This window comes from Watersipora subatra, chromosome 1, assembly GCF_963576615.1.
Source record: "Watersipora subatra chromosome 1, tzWatSuba1.1, whole genome shotgun sequence".
In the NCBI taxonomy this organism is placed as follows: Eukaryota; Metazoa; Bryozoa; class Gymnolaemata; order Cheilostomatida; family Watersiporidae; genus Watersipora; species Watersipora subatra.
Window position 1 is genome coordinate 29,552,347 of NC_088708.1, and position 19,202 is coordinate 29,571,548.

The 19,202-nt window shown below is 31.1% G+C and overlaps 1 long non-coding RNA gene across 1 annotated transcript; it reads right to left on the bottom strand.

Annotated features, from left to right (window-relative positions):
* Positions 1–948: 948 nt before the first annotated feature.
* On the bottom strand, positions 949–10,753 carry LOC137407271 (uncharacterized). Its single transcript, XR_010979945.1, has 4 exons — positions 10,628–10,753; positions 9,284–9,335; positions 1,406–1,503; positions 949–1,034 (listed from the first exon to the last, which is right to left on the bottom strand). It is a non-coding gene; the product is annotated as an uncharacterized lncRNA (long non-coding RNA).
* Positions 10,754–19,202: the final 8,449 nt, after the last annotated feature.

A 19,202-nucleotide genomic window follows, 5' to 3' on the forward strand; every position in this document is an offset into this window, starting at 1 on the left:
GTAGGAACAAACAAGTTAGTCTATGTAGATTATTATAGGCCATAGCCAAATGGTGGCCGATATCAGTCCAATAAGCATACAACTATGAAATTATTACGCATTTTCAGTGAATGCTAAAAATTTGTTTTATGAGCATGATCATCTTTAAATTGCCCTTTAATGATCATGTCAGATGCATATTTGGAAATTGCAGAGAGGATAACTCCATGTTATGTGTAAGTCTCAAGGTATACACCATTTATTTTACACCTATGCCTTCGCCATAGGAATAGAGAAGCTAAGGAATGTATCTGAATTTTGCAGAACTTAGGCTAACAATGTTATATATAAGAATTGACAGCACCAAAGCTTCAATTTGTAGATCTGTTGACGTACTGACATAATTCTTTACTGTGTCATCCTCTTCTCCGCAGCCTTTCTCAAGTGCACCAAATCCTAGATCATGTGCTCCACGTCCTGCGCGTACGTAAACCACCCAGTTGGAACTGTGAACATCAAGAATGCTTAGTCATGTCAAAGCTTGTTAGGAGTAGTAATGGAATACTACCTAGTAATGTCTAACTGAAAGGGCTTATAACTTTTACTCACAAATTTTCGTTTGTACTAACTTTATATGCACAGTTGTTACGGCAAATGTCATTTTTTACTTTTTAGAAATTAAAAAAATATAATAGAACATGCAAAATCTAAATTTAAGCTAAGCATAATCAAAGTGAAAGCTAGCATGAATATGCCACAGAGCCGTAAAACTTGATTAACAATTATCATTAAGGTTCTAAGGCTTTTAAACATTTATATTTTTAAGCATAATAGCCTTCGATCCTAAATATTAGGTAAAGCAACTTTTTAAGACAGTGAACCATCTTGTCACTGTGAAAAATTTGGAATGAGTCAAATCGTACTCAACTTCAATACTCGCAATAAGTAAAATCACATATGGTAACTTACCCAGATGGGTTCTCGATAGAAACAATCACACCCACAGTTGGATAGAAAAAGGAGAAAAAGTCCTCATAGTTGCTCTCTTCAAGTTCCTATATGAAAAACAAAACTTGGCTTGTTAAGGCAATATAGAGTATCAGCTCGATTAGTAAATAGAATGTTCTAGACTAGCTATTTATATTTCATATCAACTATAACACGAAGGTCATTAGAAACATGCCTGAAGAGCGATCGAGACAATATATTCGTGTTGAATAATGATAAGGTGAATAAATAAGGAAACTGTGAGACAGTGTTTAATACTCACTCGCAGTAAGGTGTATGAATAAGGAAACTGTGAGACAGTGTTTAATACTCACTCGTAGTAAGGTGTATGAATAAGGAAACTGTGAGACAGTGTTTAATACTCACTCGTAGTAAGGTGTATAAATAAGGAAACTGTGAGACAGTGTTTAATACTCACTTTTAGTAATGTGTATGAATACCAGTTCTCATGTAAATCTTTTGTTATGCGGGCCACCTGCGGCCAGTAATTATTGTCCACATAATAAAGGAAGGCTCCTGAACAGACCAAAAGCAGTTACAGCAATTAGAAATGACCTGGTCTATTTAGTGTCCACGAGTCATAAACCATGAGGTTTGTTGTTAAAATTTAAATTCGGATGCTAAATGAAACTTATGAAATTAATGCTTTTAAAAACGAACTCACAGTCTCACATTGTTTTAGTTAAAACTGCACTTGGTGCTTTATATATATTATATATAGTGGTATGTATATATAATATATTATATATTAATATATCTAGATATCTGTACATTATAGATATATTACATCTATAATATCTATTATAGATGTAATATATCTATAATATATTATAGATATATTACATCTATAATATCTATTATAGATGTAATATATCTATAATAACTATATCATATGATATATATAAGATATTATATTACACCTATAATATAATATCTATTATAGATGTAATATATCTATAGATGTATTACATCTATATATCTATAGTTATATAATTATATTATATAACTATAGATATATCTATAGTTATATAATATTATATAACTATAGTCTATAATTATAGTTATAATATATCTATAGATATATTATAACTATAATATCTATATATATATTTCTCAAAGTTGGTCATAAGTATGTGTATGTACATCCAGCTATAGCTATTAAAATTGTGTAATTAATATTTTCCGCGTTCTGATGTATTGGAACTCACGGTGATTGCTACTGCAAGTTTAAAATCCAAACACTTTACCACTGAGCCATAGAAGATTTAAGAATCTGTGCCGTTTTCATCTATCATATATCTATATCGTATGGAGGCGATGACTATTTTAGCACTGCGCCCACGTGTTACGATGCCCGTATTAAGAAATATTTTTCATAAGGTTCAATTAATATATCTGGGGTCAAGGCCAATTATTTTCAAATTCTTTTCATTTCTTCCAAGCTTATATAATCTCCGTGGGAAGTGCCTCGATATTCCCTCTCTGTTCGGTCAGAAAACGCCAGTACGATATCTCATTTTTACATTTGTATCGGTATTGAGGAGTACCAGTATCGTCGTATTCAAAGTTTTGATGAATAGATTCTGCTGGAACAGTAACCTTTGTTTATACACACTTCTATGCATGAATTGTTATTATAAATTCAACATACTCAGGATTTTTATTTTGTTTTCTCAGTTCGTATTAATTGTATCATTACTAAATCATCTTTTATTGTAAGCATAACAAAACCGACTTAATTTAGCAATTACTTGCTAATTATTTCACATTTACATCTAAACCTCTTTTATAGTTGTTTTATTTTTTCAATTTATTTGACTTGCACAAAACATTTTCCTCATGATATGAAGTTTGAAAGTTACAGTTGTTTGACAAAGTTTAAAAACCTTTATAGTTGTTTTTATTTTTTCTTAAATTATTTCAACTAGACAAAACACTTTTCTGGTGATATGTAGTTTGAAAGCTAGAATGGCAAATGTTGTTATATATTAAATACAAATCAATTTTCTGTGCAGACTTTTTTATTACCCACGCAACGCCGGGTAGTACAGCTAGTATATATATATATATATATATATACATATATATATATACATATATATATATGTATATAATAAATAAAAGCTTATAAACATTACATAACTTACATTATCTTGCCTACTACATTACAGTTACACTACATTACTTGCAACTGTTTATAAGCTGTTTTTACTACCCGTGCAACACCAAGCACTCAGCCCTGAGGCCAGCTGGTAATCTTTACTCCTTACAGATAAAACAATGCCATTCTGCGTATTTTAAATGATGTAATGAATATCTTCATTATTATTGATCCCTATGCTCAGTTGGATGCGTAGTCTTATGACAAAGTTTGCTGCCTCCAGAACTGAATAACTCGCCCTCGGATAAAATGTGAAATTTTATCTCGAACACATGGTTATGTGTTTTTAAAACGGATTTGTTTGGTATGTTCCCACACAATGATAAATTGCTTTAGATAACTCAACACAACATCATTAACTCAAACAGTTATTTGCCCAATAGCTATGGGAACGGTTGTTATCGCTGTAGAATATCACTTTATTCCAAGCCTAAAGATAAACATCAACTTTTAGTAGTTCTTAGGCGTTATTATTATCATAATCAGCAAAATATTCTTGTTAAACTTATAAAGGTTTGCAAAAGGTCAAGTTTTACTAAACATCCGCTTGGCAATGGCCCATCGAAAGCGTGGAAATCTTAGGATGAACTTAAAATAAAATCGGCAAAATTGATCTTTGTAGAAACACTCAAAAAAGATCTCTTTTGGGAGCATTTTAACTGTGGCCGAGTTTAGCCTATTTTAATCTGAAAATGTCCTGGCTGTCACATCACCTAAAACAAACAAATCTCAAATAATAGAAAAATATTTATACTTTCTGATACATTTTTTTAAAACTTTACATGAGAGGCCCGGTTGAGGTTCTACATGAAAGAAACCTGTTGGGGCTTAGAAGGGACCTAAAACCCCCCTTTCCAAACTCCCAGATGTTCATAACTAGTCGCCTAACATTTGCCGCTCCAACTTGCAACCAGGGAATACAAGCCTGAACAACAGTTTTGAATAAGAACACGTCCACTTTAAATATGCAAAACATTTAAAGACAGAACCATAGATATAGTAAACCCTAGATTGGCGAATAGCTATCATTAAAATGGAGCAAAAGTGAGGCCTATAATTGGCTGTTGTTTTCACGACGTTACGTCCTAGTGATGTGCATCACAGCATCAAGGCCTTCAATTGAGCAATAAGTTTGGTAGTGGAAGCACGCTTGGTATGCTAGTTTTCAAGTCATAAACGTAACAATAAGACCAAATTCTTAGTGAAATGTCATCAGAAGAGACCACAACACCCCAGGTATTTCCTCAATTGCCCATAACAAGACAGAACTTCAACTCAAAACAAGAAGTTCTCAACAATATCATAAGCTATCTATGCCGATTAAAGACACCAAGCTGAAAGATGCTAGTGGCAAATAATAGGAAAAACATCATCATTTCGTCATTGCTTCTGAGTCAGCACCCAAATCTGTACATGGCATTGCTCAATATCTTTTCAGCAACTACCCTTACATCAACTACTTCCTAACCTTTAAGATCAACCAGGATTACATTGAGATTCTGCTTTCCACAATACAATCTAAGGGTGGCTATAACAATAACCCGGATGTGCAATGCTTTAGATCTGCACTTTGAGCACTGTTCATAAAAACAGATATCACACGAAGTCCCAAAGTTAACTGTATTGATCTGGATGTGAGCAGGGCTGAAAAAACTGGCCAACTCCTGCTACATTCTCTGGCTAGAAAGAAAAAGAAAGAAGAGACAAAAGTTGAGGAAGGTGAAGATGAGGAGTTCGGTGATGAGGATTTTTTTCTAACTCAAATGTGATGAGTGTATCAAGTTTTTGACCGATGTAGAAGTAGTGGGAAGTAGAAATAGTGATGACATAACCCTAATCTCAGTTAAAAACAGAGGAGGATTGGTGACCAGATTGATAGGCCGGATATGTATTGCTGCAGAAAAGTGCCTACGTTCACACATGGATAACTATGGTATCACACAGAGAGCTTTTAAACAAGTAACAGACAATAACATGCATGTCTTATTACATGTACATAACCTCAAACAAGGTTTTACATGTACAGTGCATGCCAACAGTCTACTCAACACTATAGTAAATCGCTATACTAAAATCAGAATACACTATGCCGCTTCAAAGCAAGAATCTAGTTCAACCAACCTTAGACAAAAACTATCTCGTCTAGTTATTTTCAGTCATGTCTAATGGGTGTTTAATACAGTGGTCCAGCGTAACTGCTTCTAAATCTCATTTGATTCATTAGTTTGTTATTAGTTTAATTTCTATTTGGTCACTCTTTGTATTATCAATGATATAGTCATTGATAATACAAAGAGTGACCAAATAGAATCTAAATCATTGGTATTATTCATTACCATGTGTGTAAGATTCTTGCCTTTCTCATCCAAAGTCATTACAGTCATACTTCGACTTACGAGCTTAATGCGTTCAGAGACTGAGCTTATATGTCAATTTACTCGTATGTTGGTGCAATTTATTTATATATAGAACAATTAAATATATATTGATTGGTTTCCATACTCTAAAAATGCAAATAAAACACTCAAAACAATATATTGTAACAGAAAGAACATGTTGGTTATTGTCCTGACTTACCACATGCTTTCAAAAAGCAACAAATAAAAAATAATGCAAGGAAATGTGATTAATTAAAATGTAAAATTAAATACATACAATAGCAGCTAAGGCAAGCATTTGCCAGAGAGGGAGAGATAAGTTATCCTTCATTACAACAGTTGACTTTGATAAATTTGGATTTTATCCAAGTCTTAAAAGCCAAACTTGAAAGCAAACATACGAGCAAACTTTAATCTTTAACTTAACGTAATTAAAATTTCTTCAGCGTTCATAGTTTGAAGTTTCTCGCTGGTTAGCTAATTTTTCTTTTGTTTTGCTCGCACGACCAGTCGGCCGTTTTAAGAGAAACCTATCTAAGGACGTTTGCCTTTGTCGCCCTTTCAACATGTTGCGATCAGGACGAACACAGGTGTCGTCACCAAGGGTTAATGCACTACCACTAGCCAATTTGTCCGAATGTCTATTTTTATAGTCTTGATAGATAGCACCAGCCTTTTTACGTAGCATCGTTTCAGTTACGCAGTCACCGGCCAATTGTTTATCTTTTATCCAATGCCTGAGCAGTCTCTCCATCAGCGGTCGTGAAGATCGTTGCGTCGTTTAGAAACTATGGTTAGTCCTTTTGCAAATTAAATGCCTTGAATATAATCCTTGTGTTTGATAATTGTGGATGTATTTCTATCATATTGCCGAGCTAGCTCAATCACGCATACACATTTCGCATATTTTTCAATAATTTTCCGTTTAATATCAATTGTTATCATTCACTTTTTCTTTGCATTATCTATCCTTTTACTGGCAAACTTTCGGTCTACGCACGATACTTTTAATTCACATAATTCTGCACTGAAAATCGCGCACAAAAAACATGGTACAAAAGTATAATCTGAGCAGTTGAAAAATACAGAGTGATGCTGTTCTCATAAAACACCTCCGACATACTTGGCAACTGACTCATGTGCTCGTATCTCAAACATGGCTCATGTGTTAGTGCTAAAACTTGCTTAAAAGCTGGCTCATACCTCAAGTTTTTTGTATGTTAGGGCACTCGTAAGTTGAAGTATTACTGTATATAAGTTTTACATATTTTCAATAAAATATGCAGTCTCAGATGCACAAACTATGGAAAAATTGAGCAGTTTTTAGTGCTAAGTCAATAGGAGTTAATAGATCAGCTGATTCGCTTTGCACATCACCATGACGCTGCGTCATGCTAATTATAGGCCTCACTTGTTTTGATTATTGCATATCTAGGGTTTACTATATCTATGGACAGAACTATTGATTTTACTATAAACGTTTAAAGGAGCAAATGGAAGCATCAAATTAGTAATATATTTCATATACTACTAATATATCTCATATATTAGTAATATATCTCATATATTACTAATATATCTCATATATTATTAGTAATATATCTCATATATTAGTAATATATCTCATATATTATTAGTAATATATCTCATATATTATTAGTAATGTATCTCATATATTATTAGTAATGTATCTCATATATTATTAGTAATATATCTCATATATTATTAATGTATCTCATATATTATTAGTAATATATCTCATATATTAGTAATATATCTCATATATTATTAGTAATATATCTCATATATTATTAGTAATATATCTCATATATTATTAGTAATGTATCTCATATATTATTAGTAATGTATCTCATATATTATTAGTAATGTATCTCATATATTATTAGTAATATATCTCATATATTATTAGTAATGTATCTCATATATTATTAGTAATGTATCTCATATATTATTAGTAATATATCTCATATATTATTAGTAATGTATCTCATATATTATTAGTAATGTATCTCATATATTATTAGTAATATATCTCATATATTATTAGTAATATATCTCATATATTATTAGTAATATATCTCATATATTATTAGTAATGTATCTCATATATTATTAGTAATATATCTCATACATTATTAGTAATATATCTCATATATTATTAGTAATATATCTCATATATTATTAGTAATGTATCTCATATATTATTAGTAATGTATCTCATATATTATTAGTAATGTATCTCATATATTATTAGTAATATATCTCATATATTATTAGTAATATATCTCATATATTATTAGTAATGTATCTCATATATTATTAGTAATGTATCTCATATATTATTAGTAATATATCTCATATATTATTAGTAATATATCTCATATATTATTAATAATGTATCTCATATATTATTAGTAATATATCTCATATATTATTAATAATGTATGTCATATATTATTAGTAATATATCTCATATATTATTAATAATGTATCTCATATATTATTAGTAATATATCTCATATATTATTAATAATGTATCTCATATATTATTAGTAATATATCTCATATATTATTAATAATGTATCTCATATATTATTAGTAATATATCTCATATATTATTAATAATGTATCTCATATATTATTAGTAATGTATCTCATATATTATTAGTAATATATCTCATATATTATTAGTAATATATCTCATATATTATTAGTAATATATCTCATATATTATTAATAATGTATCTCATATATTATTAGTAATATATCTCATATATTATTAATAATGTATCTCATATATTATTAGTAATATATCTCATATATTATTAGTAATATATCTCATATATTATTAATAATGTATCTCATATATTATTAGTAATATATCTCATATATTATTAATAATGTATCTCATATATTATTAGTAATATATCTCATATATTATTAGTAATGTATCTCATATATTATTAGTAATATATCTCATATATTATTAGTAATGTATCTCATATATTATTAGTAATGTATCTCATATATTATTAGTAATGTATCTCATATATTATTAGTAATGTATCTCATATATTATTAGTAATATATCTCATATATTATTAGTAATGTATCTCATATATTATTAGTAATGTATCTCATATATTATTAGTAATATATCTCATATATTAGTAATATATCTCATATATTATTAGTAATATATCTCATATATTATTAGTAATGTATCTCATATATTATTAGTAATGTATCTCATATATTATTAGTAATATATCTCATATATTATTAGTAATGTATCTCATATATTATTAGTAATGTATCTCATATATTATTAGTAATATATCTCATATATTAGTAATATATCTCATATATTATTAGTAATATATCTCATATATTATTAGTAATGTATCTCATATATTATTAGTAATATATCTCATATATTATTAGTAATATATCTCATATATTATTAGTAATATATCTCATATATTATTAGTAATATATCTCATATATTATTAGTAATATATCTCATATATTATTAGTAATATATCTCATATATTATTAGTAATATATCTCATATATTATTAGTAATATATCTCATATATTATTAGTAATATATCTCATATATTATTAGTAATATATCTCATATATTATTAGTAATATATCTCATATATTATTAATAATATATCTATGTATATTTAAAGAAAAAAACTGCTGTTTAAGTAAAACTGTTTAAACCTACCTGTGCTGTTGAATAGAATTTGTTTACCATAGTAACCCCCTCCGACCAAAATCTACAAATGTTTAGCATATATTAGTTTAGTAAAAAGACCAATGAAAACAATAATAATTCATTAAGAATTAGCAACAATAACTAATTGAGAATTAACAGATTATATATATTTTTCAAAGCATAGACAAACCAATAAAAAGTATGTGACTCTTTACACAATATTTATCACCATCATCATCCTTATCAGGAAGTTTTTCCATTTTTTGAAGAATCAACCAATCAACTATTTTTTACTTTAAAAACTGTTAATGGTTATGTTACAGTTCAAACATCGTAGACATAGAAACTGCCAAACTTATCTTTTTCATCAAAGAGTGTAATAGAAGCTGTCAGGTCTGCTATGCATAGAGTTGAACTAACGAATGTGAATGAAAATTAATAGAGTTGTTGTATAATAGCATAATAACATGTACTTGTTAGAGCACACGTTGTCATTGACTGCTCCCCTTTGAGTTCAGTAACTGTTACAACTTTGTTAGTGATCTACATGACCTACATATATGCATATCTACATGATCAACATATCTACATGGCCTACATATACACGTATTTACATGACCTACATCTCTACATATACAGGTACGCAGCTGCTAAATATAAACATTACCACCAGTTGTTATGCTTGGGTAAATACATAGATATAGTAAAGTATAATACATAGATATAGAAAAGTATAATATATAGATATAGTATAGGGTTTACTATATCTATGGGTAAATATTAGCTTCAGTTTTAATATATAGTTTCTCAAAAACTAGCAAATGAAAACGTATAGAATAGAACGTTCTTAAACCAAAAAAGTGCAGATAATATATACTGTAACAAAAATTAGTAAGTTGTTAAATTAGACATGAAATTAATGCTAGCATACATAGTTCCCTAAAACATCAATGTAAAATTTTAAAATACTGTTCTGAGACTCTATGCCTTAATTGCTTCAAATGTTTATATACCGATATGTTTATATACCGTTAGTTGATTGGACAAAATAATTACTTATTATTTGTTAACTGCTCTGGTTTTAGCCTTTGTATATCCTTTTTACACCATGTACGTTTTCATGAATTGCAAAATAAAGTATAGAGAAATTTTAGAAATTTATATAATAGAACTGGAAGAATGCCAAATTGATAGACCGCTAGTAGTATATCAATGACATGTCAATTTTCACTACCACAAATATAATCATTCAAAATGACATTAATATTTTTAAAAATTACTGATGAGGAAGTATCAGTTTTATCATTTGGCAAATTAAAAACACTAAAAATAAATAACCAAGTAGCTGCTCACGTCGCCTTCTGGGGTTCTATAAATAGCTTTGGAGTCAAATGCCAGCAGCAATCTGTCATCTGATTGATACAAGCATGTAGTTATCCACTCATCCTGTTCTAGGTTATAGACATGATTATTACCCAGCACTGCTAAACTGTATCGATCCGCTGAGGCCGTGTTCTACAAGACCAATATTCACAATAAAAAGTCTCAGTAGAATATAAAATGAAGCTTTAGTGTTACATTGTTAGACTGCGCTCCATACTCACTGGCTGAGGTCTCGGTGACATAATCATATTTTTTATGACATCTTGTATTTCAGGGAGGATAGGCATCATGAATTTGATAGTGTCCATCAGCATGGTGGCTTGCTGAATGATGTCTATCGATGGACAGAGTCTCTCGGGCAATGGCATTACCTCATGAACATAACAATCAGCTGTTGGCCGAATTAAACTACAATGTGAACATTATGGATTATATGAACAACTAGCAAAATTCCCAGCGTTGCATGGGTATTAAAAATCAGCTTATAAACAATGACGGGTAATGTAGTTGCCTGCCACTTACCATTAGCCTGGCACATTGCCAATGGCTAATTTGAGTAAGCTAGTTATCTATGGCTCTTACTAATAAGAGCTGTGAGAGCAAGCATTAAATGACATTGCACCGTAACGAAGAGTGGTAGCGTAATTTCACCCACATAGCGACATTTATTGGCCAATGAATCCATCAATCTTGTGTATCTGTATCGATAAGATATTTGCATGGCAAACGGGAGGTTCTGAGATCAAATTCAGTTGGACGTGAGCTTATAATTTTAAGATTTTAATAGCTATAGCTGGACAGACTCGAAACATACAGACAAACTTTGAAATTTATATATAGATATGCAATCGACAGGTGGACAAGGCTGTATTCAAAGTTATGCATTAGATTTTGCAATTTTAGGAAGCTGCTATGACTTACACTATTTAAAAATAAAAAAATATCTACACCGTTTGCTGTATGTTATCAGGCATAATGTGCCACCATCTGGCCAAAACTTCTACCCTTATTTCAATCAATTCGCTAATCTGAAGTGTGATGAGAGAGGTACCATTTATGTGTCAGCAAAAAAGACACTTGAATATCAATTTAAATCCTGTGAACCTAACAACAGAGTTGTCTCCCTACCAATAGAGCTGTCTTCTATCAAGGAAGTTGTCTCCCATTAATGGAATTGTCTCCTAACAATAGAGCTGTTTTTTAACAATAGAGTTGTTTTCTAACAATAGAGTTGTCTCATATTAATGGAGTTGTCTCATATTAATAGAATTGTCTTCTAACAATAGAGTTGTCTTTTAAAAATAGTTGCTTATTTTGGGTTTTTTACTAGTGCAAGATTTTCTTTTAGAGTTTGCATGACTTTTCAGGAGTCAAACCTTGGAAGCTGTTTTGCAAAAGAGTATAAGTTCAATACAGATAGTTTCAAAAGTTCAAGCACCAGTTGAAAAGTGAAAAAAGTGAATTCTCTAAGACAAAAACTAGCATGACTTTTGCAAATCCTTATAAAAATAAATCATATAAACTAGTATCTTACTTATACAGTGAAAACTTTGAAGAATGTGAGAAATGTTGACCTAGTCAAATATTAACTGATTCAAGGTTGAAAATAAATTAGGTCAAGTATTGACCTTTGAATGCAGTTGTTTGCAATTTTTTTGACAGTTTACAATTTCTTTATATGTTATAGTGATTATATTTTTAACGCCTTATAGCCAAATAGATCAATACTATCTCAAAACATTTAACCTAAACTTGCTAGTGTCAGCATTTGTGTTTCAGGTTAGAAAATACTGTGTAAACTATGCCCAGTATTTTTGTATTCATCTGCGTAATAAAGAAACAATCGGTCTATTCTAAACAGATTTAGATAAGACTTACTCTAAGAATTGAGTTTGAATATCCATGTCTATGATCGTAAAGATGTTGAAGGTAGAGATGTTGAAGTTCTCGTCGAACATATCAACGAGCTCTTTGCCAGTAGGCCAGTCAACAACTGCTGGTCCAATAGCCAAACCATTGCACTGAGTTAAACAATAAACATATTTATTATCTAAACCAACTTATGTGTACGATTTGGCAAATGTTTAAAAACGTTTTTTCAAAGATGTGATGTTTAGCTAGAGTTGTCTACTCTATGATGGCAAGATTATGTGATGGGTCAGTTAGCTAATAAACTGGAGTTGTCTACTATAAGACGACACGATTAGCTAATAGGTAACTGAAGTTGCCTACTATAGCAGACAAATGTGTACCAGCATAAAATGTTTGAAATTGTAGTTTTTATGACTTGAGTATCTTCTCAATCGAGCAACTAACAATGCAATAAATCTTATTTATTCAAAAACATTTGTTTACATTGTGTGGTTTAGCTTTTAGTTTAATCTCAGTTTAACTTCTCTTTGATTAATATCGTTTCAGAAGGTTGTTTACTCAGCACCACTTGCACCCAACAAAGCGACAACTCCCATTTAGGCAGCTTAAATAATTAACTACATGCGTGATATGAGCAAAGTTTGGCTGGCTAAAATAAGTTTAATATTTTTACTATTTATATAACATGGTATCAGTAATTTTAATTTTAAAATTAGGAACAACTACTAATAATTTAAATTCATTGAAAACTAATTTACTAATATTAGTAATGTTAATAAGTTTACTAATAAATTATTATTATCAGTAATAAAATATTAAGCTATTTTATTTATTTACAAAAATAAACAAAGTCACAAAGGTTTATATAAGTAGTTGTCTGCACCTACATGCCGTAAAGTTTAGTGAATCGTTTATCTATAAAATTATGGAAAACTTATTGATTGTCCATTCATAGAACCGAACGGTCAAAACCCTATCAAAACCTATAACATTATATTAAATCACTGTGTAACATCATGCCTTTCAAGTTAATAATTGTTCATTAAAATTAGTTATGTTATATATATTATATTTGGATAGTTTGTTGCTATTTTTATTTTTCCTTTCTGTATAGTGTATGACTTTTAGGCTGAACCATTTTCAAATGCTTCATGCAAGCCATGAGACTACACTTTTGAGAGATTATACGTTTTTAAGTTGTTCATGTCTCTGAAGAAAACAACTCCGTACAAACCAACCGGCCAGCCTAGCAATATCTTTTTATTAGCGAATTGATAGACGCCAAGTTTGCGTATAGATTCCACAGATTTCAGAAATCAGATTCACAGTTCAATTCACAGATTCAATAGATTCACTGAAATCAGATTTACACCCGTAACAGAATCACTGATTCAATTATTAACTAAACTAGCACATGCATAGATGTTCTATGCATGTGAACATCTATGCATGTGAACATCTATGCATGTGCACATCTATGTATGTGCACATTTATGTATGTGCACATACATAAATGTGCACATACATAGATGTTCACATGCATAGATGTGCACATGCATAGATGTGCACATGCATAGATGTGCACTGTGGCAGTAAATTAAATGAAAAACAATCGGTAGCAGACAGGTTGGTGTTAAATAATTGTTCAAATATACAAATATACTGAGTTATAAAAATATATCACACAGCTCAACCTTAAAATATAGGGTAGAGCTGTATTATGTATTTATAGAGATTTATATTATACTATCATACTACAAACATATTGTAAATATTTTATAATACTACACATATATAATATTTAAAGTATTCTATACTTGTAGAGCCATTTATATATTTATATAAAATATATAAATGGCTCTGCCCTACTGAACTCTGAATTCTATGCTGATATTTCTTATAATAAGCAAAACTTTATATTGTTTTAAAAAGTTAACATTGCTCCTGTTTATTGATTAAACTTTTTTTCTCGTTCAAAGCCTTTTTAATGATAAAAATGCCTGCTAACCAAGAGTATACTTAACACTGCATTTCATATTAATTTTTTCTTTACCTAGTTGACTAGTTGTGATAGTGCTATGAGTAGTCTTTTTGATAAGTCACTTGACCTCATCTGACCTCACCTATTCTCACCTGACATCACCTAACCTCACCTGACCTCACCTGGCTTCACGTAACCTCACCTGGCTTCACGTAACCTCACCTGACCTTACCTATTTTCACCTGACATCACCTAACCTCACCTGACCTCACCTGACCTCACCTAACCTCACCTAGCCTGCAAACAGCAGGTTGGAAGTCAATTAAGAAAACTAGCAGTATTGACAAGAATGGCAACCAAACTTAAACTGCCTTTGGCAACTAGTCATGTCTATAGTTGACAAGGCTTCCTGGCTACTGGGCTCAAACATGTCCGACCAAGATAATAGAGACACTGTTTGTACAACAATGCTCTTGAAAACACGCACACATCATAATTGATCTTTGAGGGATTGCACACAACCTGCCATGCATGCACGCAGGCACACAGGCAAGCAAGTGCCCAGACACACGCGCGCACACTTCTACGCGTATAAAGAAAACAGATATAAAGAAACTTTGCCAAGCTAGTACTTTCAACTCAATAAGACTGCAAGCTTGTCTTAAAAGTTGAAAGTGCCAAAAGTTGTTTTCCGTATAAAAAATTTGCACTGATAATATAATTTTCTTTTGACTCTCTGTAACAGGTCTAGAATATATTTTAAAAGATTTTGCTTTGCCTATTCAAGGAAACAAAAATCTCATGCTTATAATATTTTAAAAAGTCATTCCACAAACATTTTCTTAAACGCCTATTTAAAAAATACTGCGAATTCATTCTCCTATCATGCTCATTCCTATCACGTGAATTCATTCATTCACGCTCCACTTGACTCTATAGAAAGCAAATGAATTCTTTAATCATAAAAGTATTTGTTCATTCTTTTGCTGTGTATCTGCAGAGCATCTTTGTGAATTTCTTATGCTTTAAACAACTTAAATAACAGAAAAGAATTCAAGCCCCTGGTTCATACACAATGCTACTATGGATGCTACATACGTACATTAGCAATGGCCAACACCAAATACTGTACCTTTGTAGTGATTCGCAGAATCTGCCGAATGATGGATTGGATGGTTGGGTCATTTACAAAGTCTATGAAATCCAGACGCTCTGGTGGGTGGTTAGGGTCAACCACACATGTAAATGCTGAAGTCAGCCCTTCAGAATGCTCATTCATCCCTGGTACCAAAAATAACACAGATTCAAATCGTACAGTGTAGAACTAATCTGGACCAAAATATTTTTACTAGATTTTTTTACCCTGGACTACTTGCTATTACCCTAAAGAATATTGACTAGCTGTAAGCTTGTACTTGGAACATGCAGTATCACCTGAAAGTATGGCGTGACAAAGGGTTCAAGGCAATAAATATCTTTAAAACCAGCTATTTTTCTATATATGCATATAAAATACTAGTTTAGGTTTGACAAGATGGAAGCTTATTGCAAACGAAACATGAAAGTGAAAATTTGTTAAAATGCATAAAACATGCTATCGTGGGATTTCATCCCACAACCTTACAGTGGTGGGTTGCGGGTTGTACCGTGCAGAACGTAAGCAATGTACATAATCTACCTTCAACTGCCATACATCATTGCTTAATATGACAAATAGAGAGCTACTTTGTAAGGTGAAATGAGGTTTCAATAAAAGAAGCGTTTTACATCAAATACTCGGTTGACATAAATCTTACTGATTTAATATTCGACACAAAAAACAATTGAGTTTTTATTAAATAGGAAGTTTTTCTGAAAGATACCAAATTTTGTGTGTAATATGTCATGCCAAAACAAAAATTTCAAAAAGTAATAAAAGTCAGGTTATTGTCCAGTACTAACATTTGTGTTCATAAAATAATTACAAAAAATTCAATGTTGCATTTACCTTGTCAGACTTCAAGAAAAACAAAAATCCGAAATTATGTAAAAAAGCCTCTATTAATTTGCAATTCAATAAATTATAATCTGTTATAAATACTTAATAAATAATTTATATGTTATCATTCTTTTTAACAACTCGGCTAGCAAAAACAGAGTAAGAGAATTACAGATTTTTTTGTTCAAGCGTTATCAAAGCTGAACTACACAGAGAGTTATCCTCTCTCATTGAAAATGCATTAGGCCACTTACAATCTACTGAGGTACTCTTTACATCAGTGCCATCACAGAAAACTCCTATGAAAGGGTTGATGAATAAATCAATCATTTGTATTACATCACTGCTACTGGAACACCTCGCATTCAACTCTTCTATTATGCAGGTTGACAGCTCATCCAGGATTCTGAATCACAGAATATGACTGGGTAACATCACATCATCACAATACCTTGGGAAAAAAGGAGAAATAGAAGGAAGAGGGATGTGGGCTGACTAAAAAAGCTTACAGGCAACATGTTCCAGGGATGATGAAGATAGGATAACTCCTTACCATTTTTTCTATTTATTGGAACATGCTCTCAGGGAAAATCAGAAAACATTTATTAAAAAACTGTTAAACAATTTTCCTTGGCATAGACTATGGACCAAATTTACTCCCAATTTAAACAAACCTATTTACTTGAATGTTAGTAGTTATTTTACTATTTTGCATAATATTTTAGACATAAAGCTATGGTAACCTGACCATTCAGCAACGTTAATTAAGGTGAGTGAAGCTGCCATTGGCTGCCTCACAAAATAATGTAATCTTTATTATTAGCATAATCCACTAAATAAATTTGTTGTTTTCACATACAGTAATTATATTGACTGGCCAAATACCCACTCACTTTGGTATCTGATCAGCCTCATAGATGACCAGTAAGGAATTATTTAGTTTTTGCTTGAAAATATCTGAATACTTCTATAGTAACACTAGACTATTTATTCAAGCTCCTCTAGTTATACATATACATAATTATTTGTATTTATATTATTCAGAATATAAGTGTATGAATAACTTTATTTATATAATATTATAACATAATATATAAATAAATATTATTCAGAATAAAAGTTTCATCATAAGCAATAATTAATATCAAATTATTGTGTTTTAATGGAATCTGACGGAATGTAGTGCAATATAAAACAATGTGTAGTGTATTACAAGTGTTGTGCCATGTAGTGATATGTAATACAAAGCAATGCCCGGTAATGAGATCTCCTGTAACATAATGCAATGAAAGGAAATGCAATGAAATGTACAGTTACTTGTACGTATATTTTGACTGAGGCAGAAAATATGAGACAGACAGGAACCAAACTCAATTCTCTGATGTCACAGTTGTGCCTGGGTTTTATCTCCACTATAAACATCACTTGAGATCTCCATACAGCCTATTAATGCTAATGCGCTGCCAATGTATTGATTCCATATGGTGGGTAAATTGTCACTCTTTAATGTACTGTACTGGGTATGACTGTGTTCTATTGATTGACATCCAGTAGGTAAAGGTGAAAGCAGAAATAAGTACTTTAGCATAATGAGTGCGTCTCTCTGTACATGTGTAATAGATGCACAAGAATATCCATAATAGAGATATACCGGTCCTGAAAAACCTGCAATACATGGATTTCTATGCTGTAAGGATTATAATAGATGTATTTCTATGCTGTAAGGATTATAATACATGTATTTCTATGCTGTAAGGATTATAATACCGGTAGATGTACCTCTATGCTGTAAGGATCATAATAGATGTATCTCTATGCTATAAGAATTATAATAGATGTATGTATCTCTATGCTGTAAGGATTATAATAGATGTATTTCTATGTTGTAAAGATTAAATAGGTCTTATAGGGATTACAACGGTCTCATACCATCATTTAATTGTCTCATACCATCATTTAGTGGTCTCATACCATCATTTAGTGGTCTCATACCATCATTTAGTAGCCTCACGCCATCATCTAGTGGTCTCATACCATCATTTAGTGGTCTCATACCATCATTTAGTGGTCTCATACCTCCATTTAGTGGTCCCATACCATCATTTAGTGGTCTCATACCATCATTTAGTGGTCCCATACCATAATTTAGTGGTCCCATACCATAATTTAGTAGTCTCATACCATCATTTAGTGGTCTCATACCATCATTTAGTAGTCTCATACCACCATTTAGTAGTCTCATACCATCATTTAGTGGTCCCATACCATCATTTAGTGGTCTCATACCATCATTTAGTGGTCTCATACCATCATTTAGTAGTCTCATACCATCATTTAGTGGTCCCATACCATCATTTAGTGGTCTCATACCATCATTTAGTAGTCTCATACCACCATTTAGTAGTCTCATACCATCATTTAGTGGTCCCATACCATCATTTAGTGGTCTCATACCACCATTTAGTGGTCTCATACCATCATTTAGTGGTCTCATACCATCATTTAGTGGTCTCATACCATCATTTAGTAGTCTCATACCATCATTTAGTGGTCCCATACCATCATTTAGTGGTCTCATACCATCATTTAGTAGTCTCATACCATCATTTAGTAGTCTCATACCATCATTTAGTGGTCTCATACCATCATTTAGTGGTCTCATACCATCATTTAGTAGTCTCATACCATCATCTAGTGGTCTCATACCATCATTT